Here is a 23,488-nt window from a genome sequence, read left to right as displayed (position 1 = left end):
ACTACTGGTATACAGTGCCATTGTCTGACTGGGAATTCAAAGAATATATTGGGGTTATAAATACCCTCATTTCTTGCTACTGCCATATAGTGCCAGTTTCTGACTGGTAATTCAAAGAATATATTGTGGTTACGTGCACCCACAATTTTTACTACTGGTATACAGTGCCATTGTCTGACTGGGAATTCAAAGAATATATTGGGGTTATAAATACCCTCATTTCTTGCTACTGCCATATAGTGCCAGTTTCTGACTGGTAATTCAAAGAATATATTGGGGTTACGTGCACCCACAATTTTTACTACTGGTATACAGTGCCATTGTCTGACTGGGAATTCAAAGAATATATTGGGGTTACGTGCACCCACAATTTTTACTACTGGTATACAGTGCCATTGTCTGACTGGGAATTCAAAGAATATATTGGGAATACAAATACCCTCATTTCTTGCTACTGCCATATAGTGCCAGTGTCTGACTGGGAATTCAAAGAATATATTGGGGTTACGTGCACCCACAATTTTTACTACTGGTATACAGTGCCATTGTCTGACTGGGAATTCAAAGAATATATTGGGAATACAAATACCCTCATTTCTTGCTACTGCCATATAGTGCCAGTGTCTGACTGGGAATTCAAAGAATATATTGGGGTTATAAATACCCTCATTTCTTGCTACTGCCATATAGTGCCAGTTTCTGACTGGTAATTCAAAGAATATATTGGGGTTACGTGTACCCACAATTTTTACTACTGGTATACAGTGCCATTGTCTGACTGGGAATTCAAAGAATATATTGGGAATACAAATACCCTCATTTCTTGCTACTGCCATATAGTGCCAGTGTCTGACTGGGAATTCAAAGAATATATTGGGAATACAAATACCCTCATTTCTTGCTACTGCCATATAGTGCCAGTTTCTGACTGGTAATTCAAAGAATATATTGTGGTTACGTGCACCCACAATTTTTACTACTGGTATACAGTGCCATTGTCTGACTGGGAATTCAAAGAATATATTGGGGTTATAAATACCCTCATTTCTTGCTACTGCCATATAGTGCCAGTTTCTGACTGGTAATTCAAAGAATATATTGGGGTTACGTGCACCCACAATTTTTACTACTGGTATACAGTGCCATTGTCTGACTGGGAATTCAAAGAATATATTGGGGTTACGTGCACCCACAATTTTTACTACTGGTATACAGTGCCATTGTCTGACTGGGAATTCAAAGAATATATTGGGAATACAAATACCCTCATTTCTTGCTACTGCCATATAGTGCCAGTGTCTGACTGGGAATTCAAAGAATATATTGGGGTTACGTGCACCCACAATTTTTACTACTGGTATACAGTGCCATTGTCTGACTGGGAATTCAAAGAATATATTGGGAATACAAATACCCTCATTTCTTGCTACTGCCATATAGTGCCAGTGTCTGACTGGGAATTCAAAGAATATATTGGGGTTATAAATACCCTCATTTCTTGCTACTGCCATATAGTGCCAGTTTCTGACTGGTAATTCAAAGAATATATTGGGGTTACGTGTACCCACAATTTTTACTACTGGTATACAGTGCCATTGTCTGACTGGGAATTCAAAGAATATATTGGGAATACAAATACCCTCATTTCTTGCTACTGCCATATAGTGCCAGTGTCTGACTGGGAATTCAAAGAATATATTGGGAATACAAATACCCTCATTTCTTGCTACTGCCATATAGTGCCAGTTTCTGACTGGTAATTCAAAGAATATATTGGGGTTACGTGCACCCACAATTTTTACTACTGGTATACAGTGCCATTGTCTGACTGGGAATTCAAAGAATATATTGGGGTTATAAATACCCTCATTTCTTGCTACTGCCATATAGTGCCAGTGTCTGACTGGGAATTCAAAGAATATATTGGGGTTACGTGCACCCACAATTTTTACTACTGGTATACAGTGCCATTGTCTGACTGGGAATTCAAAGAATATATTGGGAATACAAATACCCTCATTTCTTGCTACTGCCATATAGTGCCAGTGTCTGACTGGGAATTCAAAGAATATATTGGGGTTACGTGCACCCACAATTTTTACTACTGGTATACAGTGCCATTGTCTGACTGGGAATTCAAAGAATATATTGGGGTTATAAATACCCTCATTTCTTGCTACTGCCATATAGTGCCAGTTTCTGACTGGTAATTCAAAGAATATATTGGGGTTACGTGCACCCACAATTTTTACTACTGGTATACAGTGCCATTGTCTGACTGGGAATTCAAAGAATATATTGGGGTTATAAATACCCTCATTTCTTGCTACTGCCATATAGTGCCAGTGTCTGACTGGGAATTCAAAGAATATATTGGGGTTACGTGCACCCACAATTTTTACTACTGGTATACAGTGCCATTGTCTGACTGGGAATTCAAAGAATATATTGGGAATACAAATACCCTCATTTCTTGCTACTGCCATATAGTGCCAGTGTCTGACTGGGAATTCAAAGAATATATTGGGGTTACGTGCACCCACAATTTTTACTACTGGTATACAGTGCCATTGTCTGACTGGGAATTCAAAGAATATATTGGGGTTATAAATACCCTCATTTCTTGCTACTGCCATATAATGCCAGTTTCTGACTGGTAATTCAAAGAATATATTGGGGTTACGTGCACCCACAATTTTTACTACTGGTATACAGTGCCACTGTCTGACTGGGAATTCAAAGAATATATTGGGAATACAAATACCCTCATTTCTTGCTACTGCCATATAGTGCCAGTGTCTGACTGGGAATTCAAAGAATATATTGGGAATACAAATACCCTCATTTCTTGCTACTGCCATATAGTGCCAGTGTCTGACTGGGAATTCAAAGAATATATTGGGGTTATAAATACCCTCATTTCTTGCTACTGCCATATAGTGCCAGTTTCTGACTGGTAATTCAAAGAATATATTGGGGTTACGTGCACCCACAATTTTTACTACTGGTATACAGTGCCATTGTCTGACTGGGAATTCAAAGAATATATTGGGAATACAAATACCCTCATTTCTTGCTACTGCCATATAGTGCCAGTGTCTGACTGGGAATTCAAAGAATATATTGGGGTTACGTGCACCCACAATTTTTACTACTGGTATACAGTGCCAATTTCTAACTAGGAATTCAAAATGCGCAAGGCTCCCGGAAAGGGACGTGGACGAGGCCGTGGGCGAGGTCGGGGGAATGGTTCTGGGGAGCAAGGTAGCAGTGAAGCCACAGGGCGTCCCGTGCCTACTCCTGTGGGGCAGCAAGCATTGCGCCACTCCACAGTGCCAGGGTTGCTTGCCACATTAACTAGACTGCAGGGTACAAACCTTAGTAGGCCCGAGAACCAGGAACAGGTCTTGCAATGGCTGTCAGAGAACGCTTACAGCACATTGTCCAGCAGCCAGTCAGACTCTGCCTCCTCTCCTCCTATTACCCAACAGTCTTGTCTTCCTTCCTCCCAAAATTCCGAAGCTTTACAGAACAATAACCCAAACTGTCCCTGCTCCCCAGAGCTGTTCTCCGCTCCTTTCATTGTCCCTCAACCTGCCTCTCCACGTCACGATTCCACGAACCTAACAGAGGAGCATCTGTGTCCAGATGCTCAGACACTAGAGTCTCCTCCATCTCCGTTCGATTTGTTGGTGGATGACCAGCAACCCACCCTCATCGACGATGATGTGACGCAGTTGCCGTCAGGGCATCCAGTTGACCGGCGCATTGTGCGGGAGGAGGAGATGAGACAGGAGTTGGAAGAGGAAGTGGTGGATGATGAGGACACTGACCCGACCTGGACAGGGGGGATGTCAAGCGGGGAAAGTAGTGTGGATGTTGAGGCAGGTGCAGCACCAAAAAGGGTAGCTAGAGGCAGAGTCAGCAGCTTAGGCGAAGCCAGGCCACACCCGGAATCTCCCAAGATGTTCCAGTTCGTACCCAGCCCCGAAAAACTCCCACCTCGAGGGCACGTTTCTCGAAGGTGTGGAGTTTTTTCAAGGAATGCGCCGAGGACAGATATAGTGTTGTCTGCACAATTTGCCTCTCGAAATTGATTAGGGGCTCTGAGAAGAGCAACCTGTCCACCACTTCAATGCGCCGTCATTTGGAATCCAAGCACTGGAATCAGTGGCAGGCAGCAACGGCAGGACAAAGGCCGCCTGCCGTTGACGCCACTGCCACTGCCTCTGCCACTGCCTCTGCCTCTGCCACTGCCACTGCTGACTGTGCTGGCGATGCACTCCAGAGGACGAGCCAGGACACCACTTCATCTGCCTCCGCCACTTTGTTGACTTCTACCTCATCCTCCCCTGGTCCTGTCTTATCTCCTTCTCCTGCACCATCAAAGGCACCATCAGGCGTTTCTTTACAACAACCCACCATCTCTCAGACATTGGAGCGGCGGCAGAAATACACTGCTAACCACCCACAAGCGCAAGCCTTGAACGCCAACATCGCTAAACTGCTGGCCCAGGAGATGTTGGCGTTCCGGCTTGTTGAAACTCCCGCCTTCCTGGACCTGATGGCAACTGCGGCACCTCGCTATGCCGTCCCTAGCCGTCACTACTTCTCCCGGTGTGCCGTCCCCGCCTTGCACCAGCACGTGTCACTCAACATCAGGCGGGCCCTTAGTTCCGCGCTTTGCACAAAGGTCCACTTGACCACCGACGCGTGGACAAGTGCATGCGGACAGGGACGCTACATTTCACTGATGGCACACTGGGTGAATGTAGTTGAGGCTGGGACTGCTTCCCAAACTGGCCCGGTGTACCTCGTCTCCCCGCCTAACATTCCTGGCAGGGACACGAGAAGAACACCCCCCTCCTCCTCCTCCTCTACCGCCTCCTCCTCCGCCACCGCCTCCTCCTCCGCTGTTAGATTGACCCCAGCTACGAGTTGGAAACGTTGCAGCACTGGCGTTGGTAGACGTCAGCAGGCTGTGCTGAAGCTGATCAGCTTGGGGGACAGACAGCACACTGCCTCCGAGGTGAGGGATGCCCTCCTCGATGAGACGGCAATATGGTTTGAGCCGCTGCACCTGGGCCCAGGCATGGTCGTTTGTGATAACGGCCGGAACCTGGTAGCAGCTCTGGAGCTTGCCGGACTCCAACATGTTCCATGCCTGGCCCACGTCTTCAACCTAGTGGTGCAACGTTTCCTAAAGAGCTACCCCAATGTTCCAGAGCTACTGGTGAAAGTGCGGCGCATGTGCGCCCACTTTCGCAAGTCGACAGTAGCCGCTGCTAGCTTAAAATCTCTCCAGCAACGCCTGCATGTGCCACAACACCGGCTTTTGTGCGACGTCCCCACACGCTGGAACTCAACGTTTCAGATGTTGAATAGAGTGGTTGAGCAGCAGAGACCTTTGATGGAATACCAGCTACAAAACCCTAGGGTGCCACAAAGTCAGCTGCCTCAGTTTCACATCCATGAGTGGCCATGGATGAGAGACCTTTGTGACATCCTACGGGTCTTTGAGGAGTCCACAAGGAGGGTGAGCTCTGAGGATGCGATGGTGAGCCTTACAATCCCGCTCTTGTGTGTTCTGAGAGAATCCCTGATTGACATCAGGGATAACTCAGATCACACAGAGGAGTTAGGGATAGCATCCGATCCGTCACAGCTGGAGAGTAGGTCCACACATCTGTCCGCTTCACTGCGTTTAATGGAGGAGGAGGAGGAGGAGGAGGAGGAGGAAGAAGAGTTGTCCGATGATGTGATGGTGATACAGGAGGCTTCCGGGCAACTTCGAATCGTCCCATTGTTGCAGCGCGGATGGGTAGACATGGAGGATGAGGAGGAAATGGAGATTGAACTTTCCGGTGGGGCCAGAGGAGTCATGCCAACTAACACTGTGGCAGACATGGCTGAGTTCATGTTGGGGTGCTTTACAACCGACAAGCGTATTGTCAAAATCATGGAGGACAACCAGTACTGGATCTTTGCTATCCTTGACCCCCGGTATAAAAACAACATCTCGTCTTTTATTCCGGTAGAGGGGAGGGCCAATCGCATCAATGCTTGCCACAGGCAATTGGTGCAGAATATGATGGAGATGTTTCCAGCATGTGACGTTGGCGGCAGGGAGGGCAGTTCCTCCAGTAGGCAACCAAGTTCTCACCGGTCCACACAAACGAGGGGCACACTGTCTAAGGTCTGGGACACCTTGATGGCACCCCCTCGCCAAAGTGCCGCCACGGAGGGTCCTAGTGTCACCAGGCGTGAGAAGTATAGGCGCATGTTGCGGGAATACCTTTCCGACCACAGCCCTGTCCTCTCCGACCCCTCTGCGCCCTACACGTATTGGGTGTCGAAGTTGGACCTGTGGCTTGAACTTGCCCTATATGCCTTGGAGGTGCTGTCCTGTCCTGCCGCCAGCGTCCTATCTGAGAGGGTGTTCAGTGCAGCCGGTGGCATCATCACTGACAAGCGCACCCGTCTGTCAGCTGAGAGTGCCGACCGGCTCACTTTGATAAAAATGAACCAACACTGGATAGAGCCTTCATTTTTGTGCCCACCTGTGTAAAGCACCCCAACATGAAACTCCATGTCTGTACTCAACCTCTCCAATTCCTCCGCATCCTCATACTCATCCACCATAAGCGTTGCACAATTCTGCTAATACTAGGCTCCCTCCAACATGATTTCCCCCAACTCTGCTGGTTAGAGGCTCCCTCCACCCTGCTTTCCCACAACTCTGCTGGTTAGAGGCTCCCTCCACCATGAATTTGCCCAAACTGGGCTGTTTAGAGGCTCCCTCCACCATGAATTGGTCCAAACTGGGTTTTTTAGAGGCTCCCTCCACCATGAATTGGTCCAAACTGGGCTGTTTAGAGGCTCCCTCCACCATGAATTTGCCCAAACTGGGCTGTTTAGCGGCTCCCTCCACCATGAATTGGTCCAAACTGGGCTGGTTAGAGGCTCCCTCCACCATGAATTTGCCCAAACTGGGCTGTTTAGAGGCTCCCTCCACCATGAATTTGCCCAAACTGGGCTGGTTAGAGGCTCCCTCCACCATGAATTGGTCCAAACTGGGTTTTTTAGAGGCTCCCTCCACCATGAATTTGCCCAAACTGGGCTGTTTAGAGGCTCCCTCCACCATGAATTGGTCCAAACTGGGCTGGTTAGAGGCTCCCTCCACCATGAATTTCCCAAAACTTGGCTGTTTAGAGGCTCCCTCCACCATTAATTGGTCCAAACTGGGCTGGTTAGAGGCTCCCTCCACCATGAATTTGCCCAAACTGGGCTGTTTAGAGGCTCCCTCCACCATGAATTGGTCCAAACTGGGTTTTTTAGAGGCTCCCTCCACCATGAATTGGTCCAAACTGGGCTGTTTAGAGGCTCCCTCCACCATGAATTTGCCCAAACTGGGCTGTTTAGCGGCTCCCTCCACCATTAATTGGTCCAAACTGGGCTGGTTAGAGGCTCCCTCCACCATGAATTTGCCCAAACTGGGCTGTTTAGAGGCTCCCTCCACCATGAATTTGCCCAAACTGGGCTGGTTAGAGGCTCCCTCCACCATGAATTGGTCCAAACTGGGGTTTTTAGAGGCTCCCTTCACCATGAATTGGTCCAAACTTGGCTGTTTAGAGGCTCCCTCCACCATGAATTGGTCCAAACTGGGGTGGTTAGAGGCTCCCTCCACCATTAATTGGTCCAAACTGGGCTGGTTAGAGGCTCCCTCCACCATTAATTGGTCCAAACTGGGCTGGTTAGAGGCTCCCTCCACCATGAATTGGTCCAAACTGGGGTTTTTAGAGGCTCCCTCCACCATGAATTGGTCCAAACTTGGCTGTTTAGAGGCTCCCTCCACCATTAATTGGTCCAAACGGGGCTGGTTAGAGGCTCCCTCCACCATGAATTGGTCCAAACTGGGTTTTTTAGAGGCTCCCTCCACCATGAATTGGTCCAAACTGGGGTTTTTAGAGGCTCCCTCCACCATGAATTGGTCCAAACTTGGCTGTTTAGAGGCTCCCTCCACCATTAATTGGTCCAAACTGGGCTGGTTAGAGGCTCCCTCCACCATGAATTGGTCCAAACTGGGTTTTTTAGAGGCTCCCTCCACCATGAATTGGTCCAAACTGGGGTTTTTAGAGGCTCCCTCCACCATGAATTGGTCCAAACTGGGCTGTTTAGCGGCTCCCTCCACCATTAATTGGTCCAAACTGGGCTGGTTAGAGGCTCCCTCCACCATGAATTTGCCCAAACTGGGCTGTTTAGAGGCTCCCTCCACCATGAATTTGCCCAAACTGGGCTGGTTAGAGGCTCCCTCCACCATGAATTGGTCCAAACTGGGGTTTTTAGAGGCTCCCTCCACCATGAATTGGTCCAAACTTGGCTGTTTAGAGGCTCCCTCCACCATTAATTGGTCCAAACTGGGCTGGTTAGAGGCTCCCTCCACCATGAATTGGTCCAAACTGGGTTTTTTAGAGGCTCCCTCCACCATGAATTTGCCCAAACTGGGCTGTTTAGAGGCTCCCTCCACCATGAATTGGTCCAAACTGGGCTGGTTAGAGGCTCCCTCCACCATGAATTTCCCAAAACTTGGCTGTTTAGAGGCTCCCTCCACCATTAATTGGTCCAAACTGGGCTGGTTAGAGGCTCCCTCCACCATGAATTTGCCCAAACTGGGCTGTTTAGAGGCTCCCTCCACCATGAATTGGTCCAAACTGGGTTTTTTAGAGGCTCCCTCCACCATGAATTGGTCCAAACTGGGCTGTTTAGAGGCTCCCTCCACCATGAATTTGCCCAAACTGGGCTGTTTAGCGGCTCCCTCCACCATGAATTGGTCCAAACTGGGCTGGTTAGAGGCTCCCTCCACCATGAATTTCCCAAAACTTGGCTGTTTAGAGGCTCCCTCCACCATTAATTGGTCCAAAATGGGCTGGTTAGAGGCTCCCTCCACCATGAATTTGCCCAAACTGGGCTGTTTAGAGGCTCCCTCCACCATGAATTGGTCCAAACTGGGTTTTTTAGAGGCTCCCTCCACCATGAATTGGTCCAAACTGGGCTGTTTAGAGGCTCCCTCCACCATGAATTTGCCCAAACTGGGCTGTTTAGCGGCTCCCTCCACCATGAATTGGTCCAAACTGGGCTGGTTAGAGGCTCCCTCCACCATGAATTTGCCCAAACTGGGCTGTTTAGAGGCTCCCTCCACCATGAATTTGCCCAAACTGGGCTGGTTAGAGGCTCCCTCCACCATGAATTGGTCCAAACTGGGTTTTTTAGAGGCTCCCTCCACCATGAATTTGCCCAAACTGGGCTGTTTAGAGGCTCCCTCCACCATGAATTGGTCCAAACTGGGCTGTTTAGAGGCTCCCTCCACCATTAATTGGTCCAAACTGGGCTGGTTAGAGGCTCCCTCCACCATGAATTTCCCAAAACTTGGCTGTTTAGAGGCTCCCTCCACCATTAATTGGTCCAAACTGGGCTGGTTAGAGGCTCCCTCCACCATGAATTTGCCCAAACTGGGCTGTTTAGAGGCTCCCTCCACCATGAATTGGTCCAAACTGGGTTTTTTAGAGGCTCCCTCCACCATGAATTGGTCCAAACTGGGCTGTTTAGAGGCTCCCTCCACCATGAATTTGCCCAAACTGGGCTGTTTAGCGGCTCCCTCCACCATTAATTGGTCCAAACTGGGCTGGTTAGAGGCTCCCTCCACCATGAATTTGCCCAAACTGGGCTGTTTAGAGGCTCCCTCCACCATGAATTTGCCCAAACTGGGCTGGTTAGAGGCTCCCTCCACCATGAATTGGTCCAAACTGGGGTTTTTAGAGGCTCCCTCCACCATGAATTGGTCCAAACTTGGCTGTTTAGAGGCTCCCTCCACCATGAATTGGTCCAAACTGGGGTGGTTAGAGGCTCCCTCCACCATTAATTGGTCCAAACTGGGCTGGTTAGAGGCTCCCTCCACCATTAATTGGTCCAAACTGGGCTGGTTAGAGGCTCCCTCCACCATGAATTGGTCCAAACTGGGGTTTTTAGAGGCTCCCTCCACCATGAATTGGTCCAAACTTGGCTGTTTAGAGGCTCCCTCCACCATTAATTGGTCCAAACTGGGCTGGTTAGAGGCTCCCTCCACCATGAATTGGTCCAAACTGGGTTTTTTAGAGGCTCCCTCCACCATGAATTGGTCCAAACTGGGGTTTTTAGAGGCTCCCTCCACCATGAATTGGTCCAAACTTGGCTGTTTAGAGGCTCCCTCCACCATTAATTGGTCCAAACTGGGCTGGTTAGAGGCTCCCTCCACCATGAATTGGTCCAAACTGGGTTTTTTAGAGGCTCCCTCCACCATGAATTGGTCCAAACTGGGGTTTTTAGAGGCTCCCTCCACCATGAATTGGTCCAAACTGGGCTGTTTAGCGGCTCCCTCCACCATTAATTGGTCCAAACTGGGCTGGTTAGAGGCTCCCTCCACCATGAATTTGCCCAAACTGGGCTGTTTAGAGGCTCCCTCCACCATGAATTTGCCCAAACTGGGCTGGTTAGAGGCTCCCTCCACCATGAATTGGTCCAAACTGGGGTTTTTAGAGGCTCCCTCCACCATGAATTGGTCCAAACTTGGCTGTTTAGAGGCTCCCTCCACCATTAATTGGTCCAAACTGGGCTGGTTAGAGGCTCCCTCCACCATGAATTGGTCCAAACTGGGTTTTTTAGAGGCTCCCTCCACCATGAATTTGCCCAAACTGGGCTGTTTAGAGGCTCCCTCCACCATGAATTGGTCCAAACTGGGCTGGTTAGAGGCTCCCTCCACCATGAATTTCCCAAAACTTGGCTGTTTAGAGGCTCCCTCCACCATTAATTGGTCCAAACTGGGCTGGTTAGAGGCTCCCTCCACCATGAATTTGCCCAAACTGGGCTGTTTAGAGGCTCCCTCCACCATGAATTTGCCCAAACTGGGCTGTTTAGAGGCTCCCTCCACCATGAATTGGTCCAAACTGGGTTTTTTAGAGGCTCCCTCCACCATGAATTGGTCCAAACTGGGCTGTTTAGAGGCTCCCTCCACCATGAATTTGCCCAAACTGGGCTGTTTAGCGGCTCCCTCCACCATTAATTGGTCCAAACTGGGCTGGTTAGAGGCTCCCTCCACCATGAATTTGCCCAAACTGGGCTGTTTAGAGGCTCCCTCCACCATGAATTTGCCCAAACTGGGCTGGTTAGAGGCTCCCTCCACCATGAATTGGTCCAAACTGGGTTTTTTAGAGGCTCCCTCCACCATGAATTTGCCCAAACTGGGCTGTTTAGAGGCTCCCTCCACTATGAATTGGTCCAAACTGGGCTGTTTAGAGGCTCCCTCCACCATTAATTGGTCCAAACTGGGCTGGTTAGAGGCTCCCTCCACCATGAATTTCCCAAAACTTGGCTGTTTAGAGGCTCCCTCCACCATTAATTGGTCCAAACTGGGCTGGTTAGAGGCTCCCTCCACCATGAATTTGCCCAAACTGGGCTGTTTAGAGGCTCCCTCCACCATGAATTGGTCCAAACTGGGTTTTTTAGAGGCTCCCTCCACCATGAATTGGTCCAAACTGGGCTGTTTAGAGGCTCCCTCCACCATGAATTTGCCCAAACTGGGCTGTTTAGCGGCTCCCTCCACCATTAATTGGTCCAAACTGGGCTGGTTAGAGGCTCCCTCCTCCATGAATTTGCCCAAACTGGGCTGTTTAGAGGCTCCCTCCACCATGAATTTGCCCAAACTGGGCTGGTTAGAGGCTCCCTCCACCATGAATTGGTCCAAACTGGGGTTTTTAGAGGCTCCCTCCACCATGAATTGGTCCAAACTTGGCTGTTTAGAGGCTCCCTCCACCATGAATTGGTCCAAACTGGGGTGGTTAGAGGCTCCCTCCACCATTAATTGGTCCAAACTGGGCTGGTTAGAGGCTCCCTCCACCATGAATTGGTCCAAACTGGGCTGGTTAGAGGCTCCCTCCACCATGAATTTGCCCAAACTGGGCTGTTTAGAGGCTCCCTCCACCATGAATTTGCCCAAACTGGGCTGGTTAGAGGCTCCCTCCACCATGAATTGGTCCAAACTGGGGTTTTTAGAGGCTCCCTCCACCATGAATTGGTCCAAACTTGGCTGTTTAGAGGCTCCCTCCACCATGAATTGGTCCAAACTGGGGTGGTTAGAGGCTCCCTCCACCATTAATTGGTCCAAACTGGGCTGGTTAGAGGCTCCCTCCACCATTAATTGGTCCAAACTGGGCTGGTTAGAGGCTCCCTCCACCATGAATTGGTCCAAACTGGGGTTTTTAGAGGCTCCCTCCACCATGAATTGGTCCAAACTTGGCTGTTTAGAGGCTCCCTCCACCATTAATTGGTCCAAACTGGGCTGGTTAGAGGCTCCCTCCACCATGAATTGGTCCAAACTGGGTTTTTTAGAGGCTCCCTCCACCATGAATTGGTCCAAACTGGGGTTTTTAGAGGCTCCCTCCACCATGAATTGGTCCAAACTGGGCTGTTTAGCGGCTCCCTCCACCATTAATTGGTCCAAACTGGGCTGGTTAGAGGCTCCCTCCACCATGAATTTGCCCAAACTGGGCTGTTTAGAGGCTCCCTCCACCATGAATTTGCCCAAACTGGGCTGGTTAGAGGCTCCCTCCACCATGAATTGGTCCAAACTGGGGTTTTTAGAGGCTCCCTCCACCATGAATTGGTCCAAACTTGGCTGTTTAGAGGCTCCCTCCACCATTAATTGGTCCAATCTGGGCTGGTTAGAGGCTCCCTCCACCATGTATTGGTCCAAACTGGGTTTTTTAGAGGCTCCCTCCACCATGAATTTGCCCAAACTGGGCTGTTTAGAGGCTCCCTCCACCATGAATTGGTCCAAACTGGGCTGGTTAGAGGCTCCCTCCACCATGAATTTCCCAAAACTTGGCTGTTTAGAGGCTCCCTCCACCATTAATTGGTCCAAACTGGGCTGGTTAGAGGCTCCCTCCACCATGAATTTGCCCAAACTGGGCTGTTTAGAGGCTCCCTCCACCATGCATTTGCCCAAACTGGGCTGTTTAGAGGCTCCCTCCACCATGAATTGGTCCAAACTGGGTTTTTTAGAGGCTCCCTCCACCATGAATTGGTCCAAACTGGGCTGTTTAGAGGCTCCCTCCACCATGAATTTGCCCAAACTGGGCTGTTTAGCGGCTCCCTCCACCATTAATTGGTCCAAACTGGGCTGGTTAGAGGCTCCCTCCACCATGAATTTGCCCAAACTGGGCTGTTTAGAGGCTCCCTCCACCATGAATTTGCCCAAACTGGGCTGGTTAGAGGCTCCCTCCACCATGAATTGGTCCAAACTGGGGTTTTTAGAGGCTCCCTCCACCATGAATTGGTCCAAACTTGGCTGTTTAGAGGCTCCCTCCACCATGAATTGGTCCAAACTGGGGTGGTTAGAGGCTCCCTCCACCATTAATTGGTCCAAACTGGGCTGGTTAGAGGCTCCCTCCACCATTAGTTGGTCCAAACTGGGCTGGTTAGAGGCTCCCTCCACCATTAATTGGTCCAAACTGGGCTGGTTAGAGGCTCCCTCCACCATTAATTGGTCCAAACTGGGCTGGTTAGAGGCTCCCTCCACCATTAATTGGTCCAAACTGGGCTGGTTAGAGGCTCCCTCCACCATGAATTTGCCCAAACTGGGCCGTTTAGAGGCTCCCTCCACCATGAATTTGCCCAAACTGGGCTGTTTAGAGGCTCCCTCCACCATGAATTTGCCCAAACTGGGCTGGTTAGAGGCTCCCTCCACCATGAATTGGTCCAAACTGGGTTTTTTAGAGGCTCCCTCCACCATGAATTTGCCCAAACTGGGCTGGTTAGAGGCTCCCTCCACCATGAATTGGTCCAAACTGGGTTTTTTAGAGGCTCCCTCCACCATGAATTTGCCCACACTGGGCTGGTTAGAGGCTCCCTCCACCATGAATTGGTCCAAACTGGGGTTTTTAGAGGCTCCCTCCACCATGAATTTGCCCAAACTGGGGTGTTTAGAGGCTCCCTCCACCATGAATTTGCCCAAACTGGGCTGGTTAGAGGCTCCCTCCACCATGAATTGGTCCAAACTGGGGTTTTTAGAGGCTCCCTCCACCATGAATTTGCCCAAACTGGGCTGGTTAGAGGCTCCCTCCACCATGAATTGGTCCAAACTGGGGTTTTTAGAGGCTCCCTCCACCATGAATTTGCCCAAACTCTGCTGGTTAGAGGCTCAATCCACCCTGATTTTCAAAACAAATGTTGGTGCCAACCTCAACTTACTACAAGGGCCAAATTCACTGCTGGTGACAAGCTCTCCTCACTGCAAGTGCCAAATACACATGTTTCAAGGTGTTTTCCTACTGTCAGAGAGGTGGTATTGAGTGTGTAAAGTGTGTAGTTGTTAGGCTGTGATGTTGGGGTAATAGAGGGTCTTTGGTGTGTTAGATGCCCCCAGACATGCTTCCCCTGCTGTCCCAGTGTCATTCCAGAGGTGTTGGCATCATTTCCTGGGGTGTCATAGTGGACTTGGTGACCCTCCAGACACGGATTTGGGTTTCCCCCTTAACGAGTATCTGTTCCCCATAGACTATAATGGGGTTCGAAACCCGTTCGAACACACGAACATTGAGTGGCTGTTCGAATCGAATTTCGAACCTCGAACATTTTAGTGTTCGCTCATCTCTAGTTATGATAGTTAATAGGTTTGTTGCTTGCAGATACAGCATCAAACAATGATTATAAGGCTGAACCAAGCATGCAAAGAAAAGTAGACTGCAGGGAACACACTATACATTGCACCCTTACAGTGCCATAAAGATAATAATGATGACTGTAGAATTGCACTGCTTGCATTGTTGATGTATCATATGGGACAGTGTGATAGTGTAAGGGGCAGGATGTCCAGGAATAATAGATTTTATGTAATTCCAAATACTTTATTGCTACTGTATCGCTATTTAACTGATTTATAAGGAGTGATGGATGTGAAACCATTCCCCAGATATCAGTGTCTGTCACCAGAAAGAATCAGAATCGTTGACCGCCACGAGATCCAAAACCACTGTGCAGACAGCCGGAAGATGAGTTTCAGAAAAGGATAGGAAGAGCAATGGTGCTTTTACAGGAATGTGCAGTCAGTCTGGTGGAGACATTGGTGTTGAGAACAGAAGGGAGCAGTGTGACAGAGGTAATCCCAGGGAGAGGTACAGCAGCTACTGTGCAAGCAAGTGTACAGCACGGACAAGTGTCACCAAAATAGAAATCACACAAGGCCTGTGTAAGTACAGAGCTAGGACAGCAAGTCAGCAGAAAGAGGGCTACAAACAGCCAGTCCAAAGACTGTATAACAATACTGTGTTTCTCCAAAAATAAGACCCCAAAAATACACCCTAGCTAGATTTTCCAGGAAAACCTGGAAAATCGTCAGCTTTTGGCCTGTAGCTTACGTTGTGCATTCTAAACGTCACCACTGACGCCTTCGATTGGGCCTCAGTTATTACGTGGGGCGCGCTGACATCATAATTGAGGGGTCAGTGTGGGGAGCCTATTATACTATGAGATTTATTCTTCTGCACTCTGGGGAGTGTATTATACTGTGTGGGACTGTTATAGACTGTATTATCCTCTGTGTGATCACTGTGGAGCATTATATCGGGAGGACTTTTGGGAGAATATTATATTATGTAGGGGCCACTGTGGAGAATTATACTGGGGGATGCTCTGGGAAGCCTTTCATACAGTACTATGTGAGGGCTCTGGGGAGTATATTATACTCTAGGATCACTGTGGAGCATTATACTGGGGGATACCCTGGGGAGCCTTTCATACTATGTGAGGGCTCTGGAGAGCATATTATACTGTGTGTGGCCACTGTGGAGCATTATACTGTGTTGGGCTCTGGAGCGCATAGTATACTGTGTGGAGTAATATATACTATGTGGGGCCACTATGGAGGAGTCAGGGGGGAATTTTATACTGTAGCGGGTCACTGTGGAGCATTATATACCATTTGGAGCCTCTGTGGGGAACTCAGGGAAGCTTTTTATACTGTGAAGGGCACTGTGGAACATTATATACTTCTTTATGGCAGTGAGGTTTGGGACCCAACCACCTACCCAGACCAGTCAAACTGGGACTCTAGCCTAACAGAGACCTTCCATCTAGAGTTCTGCAAGTACCTCCTCCATGTCCATTGCAGCACCTCCAACATGGGATGCCGGGAAGAGCTAGGCAGGTTCCCCCGAGGGCTCACCATGCAGAAGAGGGCAGTATTATTCTGGACACACTTACAGGGCAGCAGCCCTGGCTTTTACCACCACCAAACCTGGCTAAGCCACAGAGCCCTGAGCAAGCTCGATGCCCCCCAACCAAGCATTAGCCGCCTACCAAGCCAAAACCCCCAACATGCCCTGAACAAGGCTCAAATAAAAGGGGCCATTGAGAGCAACAAAGAGTGGTACATCGAGGAATAAAGAAGCGCAATAAATAACTCCAAGAAACTCACCATGTACCAGTCACTGCAAAGGGTCTACACAAGGGCCACCTACCTGGAGAAAATACACCACCTCAAATACAGACAGACCCTGAGCCTGTACAGAATGAGCGCCCACAGCCTGGAGATGGAGACGGGGTGACACAGGCAGACGTACAATGCACGGGACAACAGACTATGCCAACACTGTGACCAGGGGACCCTAGAAGACGAGGCCCACTTCCTGATATACTGCACCAAATATTTAACTTTGAGGGCCGCCTACTTCCAAAGACTCTCTGCTCACATCCCAGACTTCGCATTTGCAGACGAGAAGTTGAAACTCTACATCCTACTGGGAGAAGAGGAGTCCACTGTGGAGATTGCTGCCCAATATGTATGCCACCAACTAAGGGGAAGATGAGACCCCAAAGACCATTATACTCCAAATCTCCCGCCCCAGTCCCCCATACCCACCATCCTCCCCCCCCCCCTCCCCAACCCCAACTCTTCCCTCCCTACTTTACTTGCTTTGGCAATGTCAAATATCTATTCGGGCGCGCCAATAAAGCTTCTTTGATTCTTGATTGTATATACCATGTGGAGCATTATATTGTAGGGGTGGGGGCTCTAAATTCCTGCTGGCATCTCTGTGTGCTACACAAACGTGTAGTGCTCTATGGCGGTGTTATTCCCCATACAGTACTGTACATAAACCAGCCATGGACCTATTGGGGCCTGCACAGTACTAGAGGGGATGACTATACTGGGAACATACTCAGTAATGTCAGATAGTCAGCTCATATGTAAGATGTTAATGAAGAAGCCATGGTGTAGGCTGATGCAGGAAGCTGTTGAGTGGGCCCCCAGAACAAGCTCCACTTATGGGCCCTTCAATCTGACACTGCATTGTTCTATCTCACGGACATTGTCCAATCATTATTGACAGATTGTGGATGATTGTTTAATTTAGGAAAATCTAATTATTTACTAAAATAGACATGCCAGGAGAACTGGAAGGTCTTGTAAAAATAGAATTTAGTGTTGACCTCAATAAGGTCATTTTTATTACGCTGTATGTTTGCCTGATCATGTGAAATAATAAGAAAATGTGCATGTAATGTATTGCTTATGGGAACAAAATAGAATAATGCACTGATAAATGTTACAATGGTATAGTATATCTGCAGTAAAATGGAAAAAACTGCACAAATATCTAGCATTTCTTGCTAAAAGGATGTGAATTAACAGTGATAATAGTGGCTTATAGTACATTTTCAAGGCCAAAGGTTGACTACTGAGTAAATGACAATACTATGCGGTTTCAGTTTTTGTCATTTGTTCCTGAGTTTATTTCTGTGAGCCATAAAAATCCCATATAAACACTGCCTCTATTTTACTCAGATAAATTAAATAAGTACAAACCTGATCATCTGAGTGAAGAGTTGTGGGAAAAAGCACATTTCTCAATATTGCCTGTGAAACTGCTGAGCTGAGCAATTTCTGGAAGATTGACTTTAATTAGTATGAATTCCAAAGAAAAAAAATTGAGGTAGATTAAATTTTAGGCCAGTAATAGAACTCATAGATATTGTGAGACTATAAACAAACAGTTCGAACAAAAGCATTTCTATACTAGTTTTTGTCTTAAAAAAAATATTAGAATGCAGTAAGTCACAATGAGCTAATTTAAACAAAACCAACAGACAACTGACTCAGTAGAAATTAATAATAAAATTCATATTTATTGATAAATAAAAGGTTAAAAAATACACAAAGAAGAAACACAGAAAATGATCTTGGCAGGTAAGTCAATGGGAAATCGCTACACACCCTCAGGGCCTGGGACATTAGGGGGCCCAGTGGGTCCCTGATGTTTTGTTTTTTTTTCAACTAGGCCATTGTAACTCCAGCAGGTAACGGGCCCTATTTTCTTACCGATCCTGGCTCCTGCCACACAGCTACTGGCACTTCCCTTTCTGTGGAGGCAGTGAACACGGGCTCACGGGCCCACGATCCCTACATATACCACTATCATTATACTTGGGGTGTCTTGGTCCAGGAACTGAAAATTGAGTTATGAGGTATGACACATTGCTGTTTTATGCAAATGTAGTGCGATTTGGTGTATTTATTTCCTTTCCAAATGCCAAAATCCAGAGCACCTTTAAAGAGGACCTTTCACCACTTCCTCCAATTCCTCACATTCAGTAGATTCCTTTCCACTGATTCCACCATTTCCCAGCCGTCAATGGGTGCATCCAATACTGTCTTTGTAATTTAGTGTCTTTCTGCAAAAATGTTCTACATTAAACATTGGTGTATTTTTTTCTTTTTTTGCCAAATGCAAAAACCCGGTTAGGCTATATACTAATGAATTGATTGTTTTGTAACTCAAAAGTTTTACAGTAAAATTTTGCATAATTTTTGGAAAACAACAAATCTAAGTAACATTTTATAAACTGCTTGTGTGTTCAGTGTTTTGTTTGACCTGTGTCATGTCACTTGGCACGGTAAGTAAGAATGTGGGTTGTAGCCTTCTGGCAAGTAGTAGTAGCAGCAAGCTATAGTTGTCTGGCACCAGCAGTAGACATACAACAGGTTTCAAGAATTTGGCTCTATGTGAGCTTATTTCTCAACATTGCCAGACAAAAAAACATATGCCATGTGCAAGGTCCACATGCAGAAAATAAACCATGACCGTTAAGGCAAAGCGCAACGCATGATTTCACATGATAAGTTCATATGTGTAAATTAAGCTAGTGATATGTGTGGAAAACAATGTGAGCAAGAGAGTCCTCATTCTCCCTATAGTCAGCCTTGAAGCCATTCCATATCCACAAGAAGTACATATCCATCATTGTCATCATCATCACCGTTTACTTCTCCTAGTCAAGCTATTGTTCTCCTCCTCCTCCGTTCCAATGTCAGTTATTAATAAGCATGAGCATGGCTGAGAAATAACTATATCTGTCCAGTTATCTACTGAACTCACTCTACTGATGCTGCAGTTACTGCCATATTATCTAAGAAATGTGTCCCTGCTTTATATACTTATATGACAGACAACATGGATCCCTGTGTGCAATTAAAGTACATGTCTTAAGATATACTTTCAGGGATCATTTCTGTAGTTCTTAAAGTACATGCCTTTTACGTCCTACTAGGTCAGTGTTTTGAGCAATATTGGCAGCAATGAATCATTGAAACAAAACCACCTGATAGTAGTGAAATTTCAATGTTTCTGCAGGCCTAATTCCGAATTAATGGGTTAAAAAGCCTCCCATTAATTTCAATGTGTTACACGCGTTAAACGGAACCCATTGAAGTCAATGGGATTCTGTTTTGCAGCGCTGATTCTTACGTGAGTTATCGTTCAAGAATCAGCACCGTGTTACCTCGTGTGAATGCCCCCTAAGGCGCCACATTGTGGAAACAAAGTGTTTTTTTCTTGCAGATTTTGCTGCGGTTTTTGAGCTAAAGTCAGGGCTTGATTTAACAGAAGGGAAATGTCTCAGCTTCCTTTTTATATCTACAATTATTTTTTCAAGCCGCTCCTGATTTTGGCTCAAAAAACTGTAGCAAAATCTGCTATACAAAATGCTACATTCCCACATTGTGGGGCCTCTGTATGAAGCAGCAAACTACCTAATGGATGTCTCCCCTTGTACTCCAAATAGGCAACACAGCTATCAACACAGGCACAAATATTGTAGCTGCTCTGCAGTTGAGTAAAATCACATTTTTTCCTGCATATGACATAAATTTGGTCCCTTATACCTGGCATATTGGGATGTACATATATATTTACCCATCTGCTGCATTCCGTCCCTTGTGACATTTCCTCCATCCAGTTCAGTAAAGGAACATACCTTTTGATTTTATTTATGATTTCATATACATTTGATATGTTGTCTTTAGAGTCATTACATTAGATATATCAGGTTTTGTTGTGTATATTTTGTATATCTTGTAATCTCCCTACGTTCATTTAATTTACATTTTAGCAATTTAGAAAAGGCCAATCCAGCTGCAACGTCAGTTTACAGTTGTATCACTTGTTACTTGTTACTCTAGTAGCCTGACTTGTTAATAAAAGCTTCTATTGAACCAGAGACCTCGAGGACCATGCAGTCGTTTCTTTCTAAATGTTGACTAGCAACCCAACTACGTGCACCAATCTCTGTGAATCTTGAGTGCGACACCATTATTTATAGAAAGGCTGGGGATGGACAGAATATACAGGAGGTTGCAGTACCAAAATGCCTCACCAAGTTATAAATATTGCCATGTATAAGCCTTTAAAAGGGCTAGAAACGTATATTTTGTGCCCCAAACCAATGAAGTAATGCAAAGACATCAATCTTCTTATTGATATATCATACATTCAGCTCACTATTGCCCAATGCAACACCTTTAGCTGTGACTGACATATTCAGCAATTAAATTTGGCAGTCTTTGGGTAAAACCTGCAGCAGAACATGTCAATCCAAGGTAAGGTGGTCACATTGGGAGCAATTCAAGAGAAAAACCAGAGCTTTAGTTATCACTAAAAATGAATGTGTGCATTCAGTTTGGGACAGACGCTGTATGTTTCTAGCCTTTCATTTAGTCATAAGGGTTGTTTGTTTTAAATATGGTTATTGCTTGGATTTTGCTAACACTCTGCATGGAGTATTTTGTCTTGCCAGTGGCATATGCCAAAATAACAGAAGCAGATAGTCTCAATGAGACACTATAGAACAGCTGACAATCAAATATAACTGCAAGAATTGGAGATATTTGGGACTTACATTGTATTTAGAACATGCTCAAGGGTCATTGACTAGAAAAGAATGTACAGCTTAAACACAAAATTAGAACAGATTCTTTAAAGGGATGTATGAGTATCCAGTTCACTTCAGTAAAGAGAATTGTCTGTCAAAGAGCCAGATAAGAGTAGGCAATATACGGAAGGAACAGGAAGGTACAGGAAGGTTTAATTAGCGTATAGACATAAATTGAGGTGACAGATAACTTGGTTAGAAGTTAACATACATAGAGTTTCGGGATGGAAAGTCTCCTTGTGATAGGAAGCCTAAGGCAAGTTATTTGAATAGATCCTGTAGTTGCAAGTGCAGGTCTGGCAAATTTTTGTAAAAAGTTTTCAATGTGTCTACTTATCTCTTTAATGTACAAATCACAGAAAGCAAAGAAGCAATTTAAATTCCTTGTAAAGAAATATTATTTCATGATTTAACAATGCAATGCAAAAATACTGTATGGTTGAACATTAAAAAAAAAAAGAAAAAAGGAACAAGTCATTTTGGGTTCTGGTGTCTGGAAAAGTTTTATAAACTTTCAAAAATACCCTCATTAAGGAATGTGGAAGAATGAGCAGTGCTGGCGTCACAGATACGTAAGACAACTAGCCCAATCTCCAAACTTCTGTAAGAGAATAGAAGACCAATTACTTATGTATTAGGGTTTATTTACATATGCACATTACACATAGTATGGTGTTCAGATGGTGTTCAGAGTACAGATCCATTCATTTCAATATATTCATTCCATTTCTCAAGTCCTGTGTTTGTTAGAAAAACTGATGCTTGTCTGTGTTTTTTTCCCAGTTGTGTCTGCATCACAGATGTGTCACACCAGATCTGTGGATCCGTGAAAAAAATGGATAGCATCCATGGATGGATCCAAAGACATTGACATCGAAATACTTTAAAAAGCAAAATGAACTATTTATCACAGTTGGGAATAACAGATTAATCACAAACATCATAACAAGGAAAAAGTAAAATGTAGATGTGTAACTAATCTCTTAGAGTATACAGTATCTAGATTGGCTACACTGACTTTACTTCTGTAACCACTTTATTGATGTTATAATACTATGAGTGCTCTATCTCCTAGGTGTATACAGAACTATGTCTATGTCCTTACTAAATAATAAGTATATTATAGAAATTGTCTATTTGTCCACAGAACTATAACCCCAATTCCAAAAGTGTGTAAACATACTCCTTTTGCTGAAAGTCCTAGCTGGCTGTGATGTCCTGTGTTCTTCACTGAGGCTTCTGGTTGACCTCAGTGGTCACATGCAGCAGGGGTTTCCACGGGAAGAAAATAGTGGAGCTGCAGGAGAGGACTGGGAGGCACCACAGCACATGGGATAGGTGAGTACATATATATATATATATATATATATATATATATATATATATATATATATATATAATCCCAGGTCTAAAATAAAAAGCTATGGTATACATCTAGAAATCATTGTCTGTCTACACAGCTCATTATGCAATCCACAAATGCAAGTTAAAGCTGTGGTATGTAAATAAGAAGCCATAAATCAACACAATCCAGAAACAACGCTGTCTTCTCTTAGCTAAAGATCATTTAAAATAGGCTGATGAAAATAGAAAACTGTTCTGGCCAGATGTAACAAAATTTGATTTTTTTTTAATGAAAACCATGGATGTTGTGTCTTGCAGACTCAAGAGGAAGGGGACCATCAAGCTTAATATCAGAGAACAGTTAATAAGCCTGCACCTCTGGGGTTGCAGTAGTGCCTATGGCATGGGCAGATCATGAAATACATTATCAATGCTTAGCAGTGTATAGAGGTTTTAAAACAACATAAGCTCCCCCATATGTCACCCCCTCTACCTCATAGATTGTAAGCTATTGCGAGCAGGGCCCTCAGTCCCATTCTGTGAAGTGACTATTTCTTTGTAATGTATCTTTTTGTCTGTACTTGAACCTCACAAATAGTACAGCGCTGCAGAATATGCTGGTGCTATATAAATAAAATGTATTAATTATTATTATTATTATTATTATTATTATTATTATGCTCCCTCCTAGACAACATCTCTTTCAAGCAAGGCGTTGCATAGAGAAGTAGGACAGTGTCTAACCATATACTACATCAATCACAACAGCATGACTTTGTAGTTGAAGAATCCAGGTGCTGAACTGGCCTGGCTGTAGTACAGACTAGGGATGAGCGATCGGGATAGG

The sequence above is a fragment of the Leptodactylus fuscus genome, chromosome 3 (genome assembly GCF_031893055.1).
Source record: "Leptodactylus fuscus isolate aLepFus1 chromosome 3, aLepFus1.hap2, whole genome shotgun sequence".
Taxonomy (NCBI): Eukaryota; Metazoa; Chordata; class Amphibia; order Anura; family Leptodactylidae; genus Leptodactylus; species Leptodactylus fuscus.
This window is presented reverse-complemented; position numbering follows the sequence as displayed.